Raw genomic sequence first — 15,701 nt, 5'->3', positions numbered from 1 at the left:
CCATTTAGCACTCAGGACTAGGCACTCCAGGTCAGGAAATCATGAGGAGATTGTGAATGTAAAAAAAAAAAAAAGAAAGAAAGAAAGAAAAGAAAAGATAGGTGGGGTTGGTGGCAGTATTAATAACGACCACTAAAGCAAAAACTAACTAGAACATAATAATCGTCGGGGGGGAAATAGCTAACACCACTAAATCCAAATGTGTATAAACACAAAAACAAATACAGCATTTTCAAAATAGAAGACGATAAATTAATGAGAAAACAAACTGAGTTCAAGACTTCAGAGCAAGACAAATTACATCTAAATTACATCTAACCAAGAATAACAACACATTGTTATAATAGGAGCCTGGAAACACTGTCAGGGTTCCCCACCAGTCAAATATAGACAGTAGAAAGACCCCAGCAGTTTACCACAAGAGCCTCTACTTGACTTTGCCCTGGTCAACGTTTTCATCAATCACTTGAGATGGACTCAAATGTATGATCAGTGAAGATAATAAGGAGACAACAGCCTGACAGGATCACTAATTCCCAGAGCAGATGAAAGGTTCAGAACAATTCAGCAGGCAGAACAAGGAGCAGATATAAAATAACTCACAAAAGGAAGAAAAAATATAAAGTACTGCCAAGGGCCAAAGAAATAAGCTGCCCATCTATAACATGAGGCCTTGCTTATGAGCAATCAATCCATGTGAAATAAAACATCAAGGATGTCACAGACAGACGCTGTCTATAAAAGACACCAATAACAACAAAAAATCAACTTGGGCTGTACTCATGAAATTACAGTTTTTAAACCTTCTTAGCATGCCCTGTGCTGCTCACATCCTATCTGAAGTATTATACGCTTTTCTGAGAATCACATTTTTAAAGTGGCAATGAAAAACTGGAACATTTCAGTAAAGCTAGCATAATTTTGAAGGGTCTAAAATCACATCAAAGAGGGAGGGAGGGCAGACAGAGCTTTTGCAGCATAACTGGAAAGAGAACTGACATAATTCTTGTTCAATATCTAAAGATTTGTCACATAAAAGATGAAAAACATAAAATTAGGACTACAGGAGGGCAAGGAATGCATACACTATGAAAAGCTACCTAATATTAAGTGGCTCCAAACTACCTTGAAAACCAACGGTTCCCCATCTCTAGAGTGGAAACCAAGCAAAGGCTGAACACAGACAAATGGAGATGGAATGGCGACCTGTCAAGGCTGCTTCAAAGATCATGTCCATGCTCTTTAGGAGGGTTGCACAAAGCTACTTCCAACCCTGTGATTCTGTAATTCTGGAGATCATCTACACCCCCGAGTGTACAGGTAGAAAAACTAAAGCCAGATCTGCAAACTGCCTTGTTTAGTTGTAACAATCATTAAACAGCAAAACCAGGACTAGAGGGCAGTTTTCCAGGGTCCCAGATTTGTGCTCTTTACTCTGTTCCATTCTTTTCACTCCAGGTATCAGGCCAACCTGACCAGGCCACCTACAGAGGAAGCATTTTCTTCTTACAAGTTCATTCAGACGTAGGAAGTAGAAATTGGAGAAACCAATTACAGTGTTTAGGATAAGAGATTTTGGTTGTTTTTCATTTCTTTTTGTAATGTTCATAGTTACTCAGATAGCCCAAGAAACACCAACCCTGAATGTACACTGATACTGTACATGTGTCCCCACTAAGAATTTAGTTCTGAGGGTTTTGTAACCAGAGGATTCTGGTCCCTCAGGAACACGAAGATGAAGCCTCACTGTGCTTAAACCTTCTGTCCAACTCAGTAAGTGTTGACAGATTCTGGAAAAGGCAAAAAAAGATCTTATGTTTTCACCTCAGTCAAAAGACAGAGATGGAATCTGTTCTGGTAAATAAAAAGGAGATTTCACTATGTGAGATAAACTGGAATGCCAATGTTAGTAATTTTCTCAATGAAGTCACATATTAGGATTTAATCCATATTTAGACAAATTCAGTGTTTTCAAATAAAATACATTTTTCAAATAATAGACATTATCTTTAAAAAAAACAAAAAAACAAAAAACAAACAAACAAAAATATACACAGCCAGGCGCAATGGCTCACACCTGTAATCCCAACCTTTTGGGAGGCTGAGGCGGGCGGATCACCTGAGGTCAGAAGTTTGAGACCAGCCTGCCCAACATGATGAAACTCCATCTCTACTAAAAAAATACAAGAATTGGCCTGGCGTGGTGGCATGCGTCTGTAGTCCAAGCTACTTGGGAGGCTGAGGCAGGAGAATCGCTTGAACACAGGAGGCAGAGGTTGCAGTGAGCCGAGATTACACACTGCACTCCAGCCTGGGTGACACAGTGAGACACTGTCCCAAAAATAAATAAATTAAATAAATAAATAAACAAACAACTATACACAACTCATTCTCCTTCAGCCCCCGCACTACCACTTCGCCATAAGCTCAAGGTCATCCTTCCATCTCTCATTAAAAAGCATCCCAATGACACTAGTATACGAATTCAGTTTGCTTCATAACTCAGAGAAATTTATTCTCAAAACTGAAATCATACAATGTTTACTTTAATCCTAAAAATCAAAATTGTAATGAACCTCTGCTGGGGCTAATCAGGTACCACAATACTGTGCTATGCACTTTATAAGCATGTTGATAAATATTTTTACCGAATTTTACAGATGAGGAAAAATGAGGTTCCAAGAGATTAAGTTATTTGCCCAGGGTCAAGAATTACTAAGTGCTGGAACCAGGATTCAAATGCAGAACTTCAGGCCCCCAAATCTTAAGCACTATACAACACTGCCTGGCTAGTTGCTCAAGGAGAGCTGACGCTACAAAGGCAGCAGTCCCCAGCCTTTTTGGCACCAGGGACTGGTTCATGAAAGACAATTTTCCACAAACTAGGGGTAGGGGAATGGTTTCAGGATGAAACTGTTCCACCTCAGATTGTCAGGTATTAGATTCCCATAAGGAGAGTGCAACCTAGATCCCTTGCATACGCAATTCACAATAGGGTTCACCCTCCTATGAGAATCAGAATCTCTGCTGATCTGACAGGAGGCCAAGCTCAGGCGGTAATGCTCAATTGCCCGCCACTCACCTCCTGCTGTGTGGCCCAATTCCTAACACGCCAGGGACCCATAGGGGTCCCTGTTAAATACAATGTTTTATTCACACAAGTTTGTTTATTAATACAAGTTTGTTAATAAATTGTTTATTAATACAAGTTAAATACAATGTTTTATTCACGTTTGAATGAAAACATTCAATTATTCTTTTTTTTGTTTTTGTTTTTGTTTTTTTCCTACAGACGGAGTCTCGCTCTGTTGCCAGGCTGGAGTGCAGTGGCGTGATCTCGGCTCACTGCAACCTCCACCTCCTGGTCCAAGTAATTCTCCTGCCTCAGCCTCCCGAGTAGCTGGGACGACAGGCGTGCGCCACCATGCCCATCTAATTTTTGTATTTTTAGAAGAGACGGGGTTTCACCATGTTGGCCAGGATAGTCTCAATCTCTTGACCTTGTGATCCACCCGCCTCAGCCTCTCAAAGTGCTGGGATTACAGGCGTGAGCCACCGCACCTGGCCAAAAAACATTCAATTCTCAAAATAAATATGCACGGTCAGGAAGGTTACATGTTGTTGGGATAATTTTACAAATGAGGAAGATGAAGGTGATAAAGATAAGTAATAGATTCAAAGCCCACAGCTAGCAGTGGTGATGTAAGTAGAAGCCAAACCTAGCCTTCTGGTTCACCCTGCCCAAGATCATGCCTGCCTCCAAACACCAGACTGTACTTTCCAATCTCGGTTTATCTGTAGACTTTTACAGAAGAACAAACTCTCCAGATCTTTTCGTTTCTAAGCAATATACCGATCTAATAAATGATTTAGAATGCCTTAAATCAATACCTCCCATTTAAAAAAAAAATGTAGAGCTTAATAAAGTATTCAAAGTCAACGGCCCACTACACCCCAACCCCGACTGAGTAAAGCAATTTTCTTTACTCCATCTGAATAATTTTGTAGGAAAATAAATTCTCTGAGAACACTTTAATATCAGATAACTAATGTAGTTCATGGACTATTGTGGCTTACTTATAAAACTTTGCTTAAAAGGTCAAGTGAACAGAATGTCTTAATTTATAAATTAGAAATTATAAACATTAATCTTTCCTGATTTATCAAAAGACAGAGATTTTTAACCAAGTGTTTTTCAATTTTTGAAAACCATTTGTTTTAAACTCATGTTTTTAAAAAATAAGTTACTAAGCTATCATCATGTGTGTAGCCCTGTGCTCATTTAATCAATTACACCACTGATTTTTATCTTAACTCTGATATTGCTTAACTCAGTATTCAAAAATGGCACCCTGATAGATCCATTATCTGTGTACAGGTATGAATGGGGGGAAAAAAATCAATGCATAGCAAATGGCCTTTTTTTGCACTGCACAAAGACTGCTCTTAACTCTTTACATAGCCTGCTGTCTGTCATGTCTTGGGCTGTCAGGCAAGACTGGGCAAGGACACACCCAGTGCCCCCCACCAATACACCTTTGTACCTTCACCTGGTTGGACCATCTAGAGAAGTCATCTTAGCACTGAGAAATTACACAATCTGACTGAAATTGTGCCCCCTTTATTAAAGGATTCTTTCTGCTCACCTTCCAGGCCATGAGAGCACTGAAGGGAAGACGAGTTGCATTATAAATGTACCCCCTCTGGTACTAATGCTTAACACATCCCCTAACTTATAAAAGTGATTTTATAACTCCCCAAAATGGGCACAATGGGCTATCATTTTGTTCATCATGACTGTGCCCATAAATCAAAGCACAGAGCTAATTAAAGCCTCATGATGGCAGTCTTCTGTCCCCAGAGGATCAAGTTCAACTCCTCACCATGGCACACAAGGTCCACTATGGTCTGACCTGCTTCTACCATCTCCTCGCCTGCACCACCCTCCTCTAACACTTGGTACCCACTGTAGCAGCTGTGCAGAATCTGAATTGGAAAAAGGGGATAACTGTTTCACACTCCTACATTTTTACACAAGCTTTACTTGCTGCCTAGAATGCCTTTCCATACCCCCTCCTCTGGCCAACCACCTGTAAGCCCTCCTAACAGTATTTGCCTTGTTAATTCCTTTCATTTGCCATTACTGAATCTAAGTGTCCCTTTCTCTTTTGGACAACTTCACAGATTCCCCAGGAAGAATTGATAATTTCCCCCTCATATATACCATACACACCATTCAGAGGGTACTTAATGTGCTGTCAATCAAGTTACATGCTTTGAAGTCATCTTACTTTCCACCCAGTGAGCCCCAAGAAGATGGGAAAAAGGTCTGAGTCAGCTCTGAATTCCCAGGGCTCACCCAGTGCTGGTATAAATCAAACAGTCAATACTGGAGGAAGAATTAATATTGCTTAGCAGGCCAGGTAATTCTTCCCATTCTGGGGGTGCCAGGCTGTAAGGAGTCAGGACTTGGCTGAGTCTTCACTCCCAGCCGTGGAGAAGACACTGCCTGTCATCCCAGGGCACATGTCCAGAGACAAGGGCACACTCTCCCAAAAAGGAGCACTCCAAGTGGGATGTGCCAGACAAGGAAAGAGTGAGGAGCCAGACACTGCACCAGTACTTCTTGGGATTACTGGTGCAACCTAAGGGATGGGAATTTTCTTTTAATCATAAGAGCTTGCCTTTTATCTCAATTTATATGACTTTATCTCCTACATTCATCAGTAAATGGCTGCTCTGTAACAGAAATAACTTAATCCAACAGAGCAGCAATATAAATATTCCCCAAACTAAAATAAAGTCCTTACCTATGCAAAATTCAACCAGCCAACAATGTTCCTATCCCACCCCTACCACTAGCACACTCCACATACTTTGACTCGGGGGTTGCTTGTTTCTACTGTATACATCACATAATAAGGTTGGTTATATTGTTTCCAAGTCCTCTGTAGATTAAAAGCAGCATATTTACAAAAGAGGTAAAGAAGAAGACAAAAACCGTTACGAAAAACCAGACCCAAGAACCCTTGGTCAGTCTAGTGATCTGAATGATATCTGCCCTACTGGATGCACAGTACATTCCATCTAAAAGTACATGTTTTTTGTTTTTTTTTTTTTTGGTTTTTTTTTTTTTTGAGATGGAGTTTTGCTCTGTCACCCAGGCTGGAGTGCAATGGCATGATCTTGGCTCACTGCAACCTCTGCGCCCCCAGTTCAAGTGATTCTCCTGCCTCAGCCTCCTGAGTAGCTGACATTACAGACATGTGCCACCATGGCTGGCCTAAAAGTAGGTTTTTAAAGGCACAAATTATCAGCTTTCTAGGGGTGCTGACTATAAAAAATTAAACATTTCTCAATATATTCCTATAAAGCATAACTATATGTAAAATAAAATTTTATAAGCAATTCTACTTCTAGAAATTTGCCCCCAGAATGTAAGTGGGCAAGATGAATACACCAATATATTTAGTGTAGAACTGTTCGTACTAGTAAAAAACTAAATACTAAAGGTATTGAGAAACAGATTATATATATATATATATGAACACAACATGGCCATTTTTAGATCATATTCATTAACATGGGAAAATAGCCAAAGTATTGAGTTAAAAAATAAAGGCTGATGGGCTGGGTACGATGGCTCGGTGGCTCACACCTGTAATCCCAGCACTCTGGGAGGCCGAGGTGGGTGGATCACTTGAGGTTGGGAGTTTGAAACCAGCTTGACCAACATGGAGAAACCCTGTATCTACTAAAAATACAAAATTAGCTGGGGGTGGTGACACATGCCTGTAATCCCGGCTACTTGAGAGGCTAAGGCAGGAGAATCACTTGAACCCAGGAGGTAGAGGTTGCGGTGAGCTGGGATTACGCCACTGCACTCCGGCCTGGGCAACAACAGTGAAACTCCATCTCTCTATCTCTCTATCTCTCTACATATATATATACACACACACATATATATACATACACACACACACACATATATATACAAATGCTGGTAAACAGAATGTGAAGTTATACAATTTCACTCACATTGTATCATGAGAATGACACATGTGTATGTTTTGGTATGTGCATGTGGGCGCACATGCACGCATATTATCAAACTGTTAAGAGTGACAACTCCTGTCTCACCAAACTGTTAACCGTGATTTTTGCTCCTTCACAATTTTCTATGTTGCCTAAATTCCCTACAGAAAGACAGATTTTCACATAATCATTAAAAAAATTTTTAAAGACATACTCCAGAACAGGTATATTCATCACGAATGCCACTTTACAGGATAAAAGATACACAAGAAAAAGGTATACAGATGAATGTCTGTAGCCAGTTTGGATGCAACTACCATGTGTTGCTTTCCATCTTTCTCCAATACTAGAGAAATCAGCAGAAAGCTCTAGACTTATCACTGCAAATTCATCAACACTACTAGAAAACACAACATTGAAAGTTAGAGTATCTATACATAAAGATATCTCACATAACACTCCAGTCACCCTATCAATTTCACAGTTTCTTAGTTCTATCTGGAAGAAATACTTCATCAAATTTCCAATGTCAAAACACGAATGCATGCCAGTCTATGAGGCAAATAGAGTCTTGAAGGAAAATATATGCAAAATGAAGGTAGACCTGTAAAAGCCCACTGGATGGCAAAGAGGATCCCTGGCTCAAAAAGTTTTGAAAATACCATTCTTTGCTCTACCGGCGGGATTTGATGGCGTGATGTCTCACAGAAAGTTCTCCGTTCCCAGACATGGGTCCCTCGGCTTCCTGACTCAGAAGCGCAGCAGCAAGCATCATGGGAAGGTGAAGAGCTTTCCTAAGGATGACCCTTCCAAGCTGGTCCACCTCACAGCCTTCCTGGGATACAAGGCTGGCATGACCAACATCGTGGAGGAATTTGACAGGCCAGGATCCAAGGTGAACAAGAAGGAGGTGGTAGAGGCTGTGACCATTGTGGAGACACCACCCATGGTGGTTGTGGGCATTGTGGGCTATGTGGAAACCCCTCCAGGCCTCCAGAACTTCAAGATCATCTTGGCTGAGCACATCAGTGATGCATGCAAGAGGCATTTCTATAAAAACTGGCACAAATCTAAGAAGGCCTTTACCAAGTACTACAAGAAATGTCAGGATGAGGATAGAAAGAAGCACCTGGAGAAGGACTTCAGCAGCATGAAGAAGTACCGCCAACTCATCCGCGGCATTGCCTACACCCAGATGTGCCTGCTTCCTCCACGCCAGAAGGCCCACCTGATGGAGATCCAGGTGAAGGGAGGCACCATGGCCAAGAAGATGGACTGGGCTTGCAAGAGGCTCAAGTAGCAGGTACCTGTGAACCAAGTGTTTGGGCAGGACAAGATGATCAACGTCATCAGGATGACCAAGTGCAAAGGCTACAAAGGGGTCCCCAGTCACTGGCACACCAAGAAGCTGCCCCGCAAGACCCACTGAGGCCTGTGCAAGGTGGCTTGTATTGGGGCCTGTATCCTGCCCCTGTGGCCTTCCCTGTGGCACGCGTTTGGCAGAAAGGCTACTGTCACTGCACTGAGATCAACAAGATCTGTAAGATCAGCCAGGGATCCTTTATCAAGGACAGCAAACTGATCAAGAACAATGCCTCCACTGACTATGACCTGTCTGACAAGCCACCCTCTGGGTATCTTTGTCCACTATGGTGAAGTGGCCAATGACTTTATCATGCTGAAAGACTGTGTGGTGGACACCAAGAAGCGAGTGCTCACTCACCCTTCGCAAGTCCTTGCCAGTGCCGACTAAATGGCAGGCTCTGGAGAAGATTGACCTTAAGTTCATTGACACCACCTCCAAGTTTGGCCATGACTGTTTCCAGACCATGCAGGAGAAGACAGCATTCATGGGACCACTCAAGAAAGACTGAATTGCAAAGGAAGAAGGAACTTAATGCCAGGAACGGTTTTTGCAGTTTGTGGGGTCTTAAACGTTATTTTCCACTAGAAAAAAAAATACCATTTTTGAGATAGCATTCTGACAATGCTCATTCACAAAAGTTTTCTCTTTTGTGGGTTCTCCAGAGCAAGGGGCAAATTCAAGGAGGAGAAGAGACAGTGCAAGCAAATAAGAACTTACATTTTCACTTTAAAAATATTTTGGAAAACACCAAAAATATTTCTGCCATAGATTCAAATTTAATATTGGGGGAATAAGGTATCTGAACGTATCTAATCTTAAAAAATTATGACTTGCATACAATGCTAGTTACGTTATTTCTGAATTCTAGTAATTTTATTCCTTATAAAAGGCACAAGAGTATTAAAAAGTATGAGTTAATTACAGCAACCTTCTTAGTCAAAACAAATAGCACAGAAAAAAATGAATTTTTAAAAACAAGTATGGTAGATTACTCTGAAATATGTCATTACAGCAGACTAGCTGCTCGTGAATACTTTTGTGAAGGTGGGATGCATACGTAGACAAGCAGACTGGCTGCCAGGCAGATAAGCAGGCAGGCTGACAGAGAAAAGGAAAGGAGATATGGAATGAAGATGAAGAAAGGGACTCTATAGCAAATGGAAAAAAGAAAGAAAAATTCTATTCTGTCTCATGCTGCAGATGCCCTCAGGAAATGTCATTAATGACACGTTCTCATTACAGAAATTCCCTAGATTGGTCAGAGAACCTGTTTTTTTAATTCCCAGATCAAAAACTACATGCACTCTTTTGTATATCAAAGCTCATGCATACATAGCACGTGGCTAAGAAATTATTCTCTGCCCAGCATGTCCTCATCAAGATACATCTGTGGCCTGCTGTAACCTCTACTGACAACACTGACAGTTGCACAGGAAGACCAACACAAAGACAGAGCAAACAGACATTGAACAGATAATAAATCTGTCAAAATTGTATTCTGAAATTCAAGAATTTTTGGTTCACGTGATAATTTCCAAATGCATTTAGACCTTGAATCACTGAAGACTTTCTCACTTTCCCAGCTTTTCTGTCAAGCTGCAGGATTCTTTTTTTTTTTTGAGACTGAGTCTCGCACTGTCGCCTGGGCTGGTGTGCAGTGGTGCTATCTTGGCTGGCTGCAACCTCCACCTCCCAGGTTCAAGCAATTCTCCTGTCTCAGCCTCCCAAATAGCCAGGATTACAGGCGCCCATCACCATGTCCGGTTAATTTTTTGTATTTTTAATAGAGACAGGGTTTCACTATGTTGGCCAGGCTGGTCTCGAACTCCTGACCTTGTGATCTGCCTGCCTCGGCCTCCCAAAGTGCTGGGATTATAGGTGTGAGCCACCGCACCCAGCCCAGCTACAGGATTCTTAAAGCTTCAAGAAAAGTACAATATACTTGTACTTCAGGATACAAACGTGGTACCATGAAAACAAGCCTCTGGTGAGGGAGCACCTTCCTAAAAAGATAAGCCCCAACTAGGTGAGAGGAAGCCCCACAGAGTGCCCTCAAAGGTGAAAGAACAAATCAAGATTCCACTGACACGTGGTAACTTTCAGCAGTTTTCATCTCCTCTCATTTCTTCTCCCTGAAGGAGTTTGCAAGTATGTGTCCCAGTACACCAAAACGCATTTACAGATCTTTAAGTTACAAAGAATAAAGAAACACTGATCTAGAATATTCGAAAACCACGTTAAAGGCAAAGTCCTTCTGATGACTAAGTTCAAAATTCCACAATTTTATCAACTTGTCCAATTTCATAATTGTTCCTACTACAAACAATGGATGCAAACAGAATGGATCTCCATTTTAAGGTTTCCTTGCAGCAAAATGCCCAAAGCCACAATTCTAACGCAAGAAAACTCAAAGCTCTGTCACTACACAGCAAAGTAGTTAAGAGTATAGATATTTTTGAGCCACTGTGTGTCCAAATACTAGCTCTGCCATTTATTAGTTGTGTGACCAAAGCCAAATTACTTAATATCTGTGCCTTAGTTTATCTGTCTCACAGGGTTGTTGGAAGTTTTAAATAAATTAATACATGTAAAGCCTTTATAACAGTATGTTATAAAGGCACTTGATGTGAGTATTTTCAAGGTTTTTAAAGAAATCAAGCAAGGTTTTGAAATGTGAACTGTTCCAACTTCTAAGAGGAAAAGGAGAAAGTAGAGATGGTTTTGTAGGTTTTTTGTTTTGTTTTTCAAAGGATAGTTTTGACAGGCCACTAATTCAAACTAATTTTACATATACTCATAGTGTTTAATGTGTTAAGTGCTTTGCCTTACAGTTCTAGAGTACAGACTATCACAAACACACAACTGATTTAGAAAGCAGCACTTAGCCAGGTGCGCTGGCTCATGCCTGTGATCCCAGCACTTTCGGAGGCTGAGGTGAGTGGATCACATGAGGCCAGGAGTTTGAGACTAGCCTGGCCAACATGATGAAACCCCATCTTTACTAAAAATACAAAAGTTAGCAGGGCATCATGGTGCGTGTCTGTAATCCCAGCTACTCAGGAGACTGAGACATGAGAATCACTTGAGCCTGAGAGGCGGAGGTTGCAGTGAGCAGAGTTCATGCCACTTCACTCCAGCCTGGGCAACAGAGGAAGACTCCATCTCAAAAACAAACAAACAAAAAAAAAAAAGAGAGAGAGAGAGAAAGGGCAAAATAACACTTCTGTAAAACATAGGTAGAAGGAAAGTGTTTTTTTGTTTTTGTTTTCCCAAAGAGGGAGTCTCGCTCTGTCACCCAGGCTGGAGTGCAGTGGCGTGATATTGGCTCACTGCAACCTCTGCCTCCTGGGTTCAAGCAATTCTCCTGCCTCACCCTCCTGACTAGCTGGGATTACAGGGAGGCACCAGTAGGCCCAGCTTTTTTTTTTTTTTTTTTTTTTTTTTTTTGTATTTTTAGTAGAGACAGGGTTTCACCATGTTACCCAGGCTGGTCTCAAATTCCTGACCTCAGGTGATCTGCCCGCCTTGGCCTCCCAAGGTGCTGGAATTACAGGCATGAGCCACTATGCCCACCCTAATTTTTGTATTTTTAGTAAAGGCAGGGTTTTGCCAAGGTGGCGATCCTTCTACCTCAGCCTCCCAAGTAGCTGGGACCACAGGCGCACGCCACCACACCTGGCTAATTTATTGTAGAGATGGGGTTTCACCACATTTCCCAGGCTGGTCTCAAACTCGTGAGCTCAAGCAATCCACCCATCTCGGCCACCCACATTGCTGGGACTAAAGGAACAGGCCACCACGCTTGGCCCTTTTTCTCAATGTCTTACATTTGAAATATCCCATTATTTTATTTAGTGCAGGGGTGATAATTAAAATAATCGTAAGTTTCATCAGCATGAGATATGGAAAAGAACATGGAATGGACACAACCCTCGTTTTCAGGTAATTTATGTAAATACGCTGTTTGGTTGGGGCAGCCGATTTACTGTATCTTATTACTGATATTACCCATTTGCTGACTGGGGAAAGTGTAGATTTCTCCCAAAAGCAGATGGCCAATCTAGCATAGAATGCTGTTTTCTGACATAAGCAACTATCAGCAGAGAAGTCAACTCTCAATAATCAGAACAAGTCCCTTTGAACTCTACATAGTGCTCATTCTCAATATCATAAATGATACAACAAAAGGCAAAGGCTCCCTTGAAAAGTCTTAACAACTAAAGATAAAGGAACCGGCCCATAAATGAGTGAGTTGGTAGAGGGCATTTGGCAGGAGCACATGGATAAAGAGCCTCAAAAACAAAATGAGAGCTAGTAATGTTCTCTGAGACAGTAAACTGTTCAAAAGTATGAAAAACATCTTTAAAACCCACACAAAGGGGTTTTTAAAACAGGAAAGTCTATTAACCCACAAGTTGTTGGGTTATTTTTCTTAAGTACACACATGTTTTGGAAACTTCAGAATCTCAAAATATATTCCTGATTAGCAACACTCAAGTTTCCAGCTGCCTTTACATTTGTTCGCTTTGTCAAAGCCCTAATTCTACCAAAGTCCTTTGTCCTACACAAATGCCAGCTCAGCTCACCTTACTAGAAAGGCTCTTCTGGTTTTGTCAGCTGTGCCCATGATAAGCAGCTGGGGAGTATGGAAAAACCATTAACCATTGACGGAAAAAGAGAGTAGCCATGGAGTTTCACCATTTGTTGCAGAAGTGGTTATAAAAAAAAAATGTAAATCAAAAAATGAAATTAAAAAGACTATTCATTGCTCCACACCTGCTCCAAAAAGCTTTGCAATCACCAATCCATGTAAAATAGCCACAGTTCAATTAAAAGAAGTATTAATCCTTGTTTAAACAGAGAGAGGAAAAAACTAAGAAGGTACAAAGCAAAGGCAAATCACTCAGGGCAAATTACTCAGAAGCAGGGAAAGAAGTGTTCACGGATGCACTGGGGATAAACCAAAGGTCTTTCTGAAGTCTGTGTTTTCCTGATGTAGTACTCTAAATGTATGGCATATCCAGGGCAGAGAAACATCAATTTGGAATGTATGCAGGAGAGCTTTTCACAACTTCAAAGCATTGAAATGTGTTCCTAATTAGTATGTAACGTATGAAAACCAAACACAGATTAGGCCTCAAATATTTCTCATCTTTAGCACAGTTCAACTGCTGGGCATTAGTGCCACTGTTTCCATTCCCTCCTATGCCCACCACCCCAAGAAGTGTAACTATCAGGAGGGCTCTCCCCTAAGCCTGTGCAAGAACCCCACTGAAAACCCCACATCCAAAGCTGGCCATGAGTTGAATCCAATCAGGCATCAACTGTCTGGGGTGTTTGCCTCTATTCAAAAGACAAGAGAGCCAATAGCTGCTCTGTAAAACCCAGGAAAGTGGACATCATCACCATAGCTAGCAGGATTATGCACACCCTGGGGCACAGAGGCTGAGGGAAGCCTCCCAAAAGAACTGAATGGATTTTCAATGAAGAAGCCAAGTAAACTACGCTGCCTGGTTATGTTAGACAGTATGTACTATACAGAGTATGTGCATTCTAGTATGAAACAATGAAAGAGAAAAGAGCATTAACGTTGATAGAATGCTAATGCAGGGGCCAAGATACTAGAAACAAATTATCTCAATTAATGCAACTGAGGCCCACAGGAGTTAAGTAACTGGTCCCAGTTCACAACGGTAGTAAGGGCTAAAACCAGAATCTAAACTCAGGTCTAACTACAAATTAAGTGTTCCTTCTGTCAAATCGGATGCCTTTCATTATTTTTCTCATTTATCATGCTGCCCTGAAATAGTTAAGCTTCACCTATGGGCATCTATAAAGGTGATATCAAACTCAAGAGTGAGCGGAGCCTTTCCTGGACAACCCAGGAGTACATGCTGGCTTGGGAGAACCCCGTTAAGATTCTAAAATGTTTCCCTTTTACCACTTTTGATGAAAATCTTTCTCAAAATATTTGTCTTCTTGAAGACAATATACCAAACACCATTACCCACTATATGTGTTGCCCATGTCCATGGTGTTCTGCCATTAGAAGTGACAGACTGCACTGCACCTTAGAGATGGAAGGGGCTGCACAGACCACTTAGTCAAACCCCAGGATTGCAGGAGTTTCCTCCAAGATTTTTACAAGCTGTCAGAGCAAAAAAAAGTGAGTATGAAAAGAAGGCCATTTACATGTGGTCCAATAGATCTAAGGTTTAAGCAGTTTGGGGGACACAAGTTCCAATATTCCATCAACATTCAAAGTCACCCCACCGGCACCTGAGTTTTATCCAAGCAAACAGAAATAATACTCTCACTAAAGCCAAATTGGTCACTTATCCATCTTCACATTTTCTAAACCCTGTAATCTCAGGAATTCAGACTCAATCGTTTATAAGGTTTTATGAGAGTGGTGGCTTGCTTTAGCCTTTGTGAATTTTCTTTCTTCCCTGCCCAGACTCAAAGGGCTATGTATACTTTTCACTACCGTGCATGTTCTAAAAACTTTTATTCAGTTTAGAATTCTTACCAGCAAAGATCAAAGATGCTCTGCTTTAGCAAAGAAAGCAACATTTTATCTGGCAGAATTCTTAGGTATCAGGAAAGTAGTAGTTTTTTTCAGTAGAAATATTACTGATGTTAGCATAAGTTTTTTATTTTAAAAAATAAGATGTCCTATTACTTAAATCAATCCCAAAAGGTATTAGCATATATAAGAAAAAGTTCTGGCCAGGTGTGATGGCTCATCCCTGTTATCCCAGCACTTTGGGAGGCCTAGGTGGGTGGATCACCTGAGGTCAGGAGTTCGAGACCAACCAGACCAATATGGGAAAACCCCATCTCTACTAAAAATACAAAAATTAGCTGGGCGTGGTGGCATGTGCCTGTAGTCCCAGCTAGTTGGGAAACTGAGACAGGAGAATTGCTTGAGCTGGGAAGGCAGAGGTTGCAATGATTTGAGATTGCACTCCAGCCTGGGTGACAGAGCGAGACTCCATCTAAAAAAATAAAAAAGGTATTAACAGAATATTGTTATTTAGCAGCCTTTCCAGGTCTTCTTTTACTCAAAATAAGATCAAGATTTCAATTATGACTACCGCCAGCTGCTGGAGGTAAAGAGAAAGCCAGCCCCACTCCTATCACCTGCCTTTCATTATCCTCCCACCTCCAGGCTGCCTAGATCTTTAACCCAATGGCGTGGAGGCTGCTTGTCAGCTGCCTAGTCTCTTTGTTGACTGTTTCTAGTTATTTTAGCACTATGCATGAAACTTAAAAAGAAAGGAAATCCTAAATAGAAGCA

General features: G+C 41.2%; 1 protein-coding gene and 1 pseudogene across 1 annotated transcript in view; one reads left to right on the top strand and one right to left on the bottom strand.

The window, feature by feature from the left end:
* The window catches only part of ZSWIM6 (zinc finger SWIM-type containing 6), a 240,227-nt gene that overhangs the window by 145,530 nt on the left and 78,996 nt on the right, over positions 1-15,701 (bottom strand).
* On the top strand, positions 7,715-8,933 carry LOC117064645 (annotated as a pseudogene).

The sequence above is a fragment of the Trachypithecus francoisi genome, unplaced genomic scaffold (genome assembly GCF_009764315.1).
Source record: "Trachypithecus francoisi isolate TF-2019V2 unplaced genomic scaffold, Tfra_2.0 Lachesis_group2, whole genome shotgun sequence".
Lineage (NCBI taxonomy): Eukaryota > Metazoa > Chordata > Mammalia > Primates > Cercopithecidae > Trachypithecus > Trachypithecus francoisi.
The sequence above is the reverse complement of the archived record's forward strand: the minus strand, read 5'-3'. Positions and strand labels throughout refer to the sequence as shown.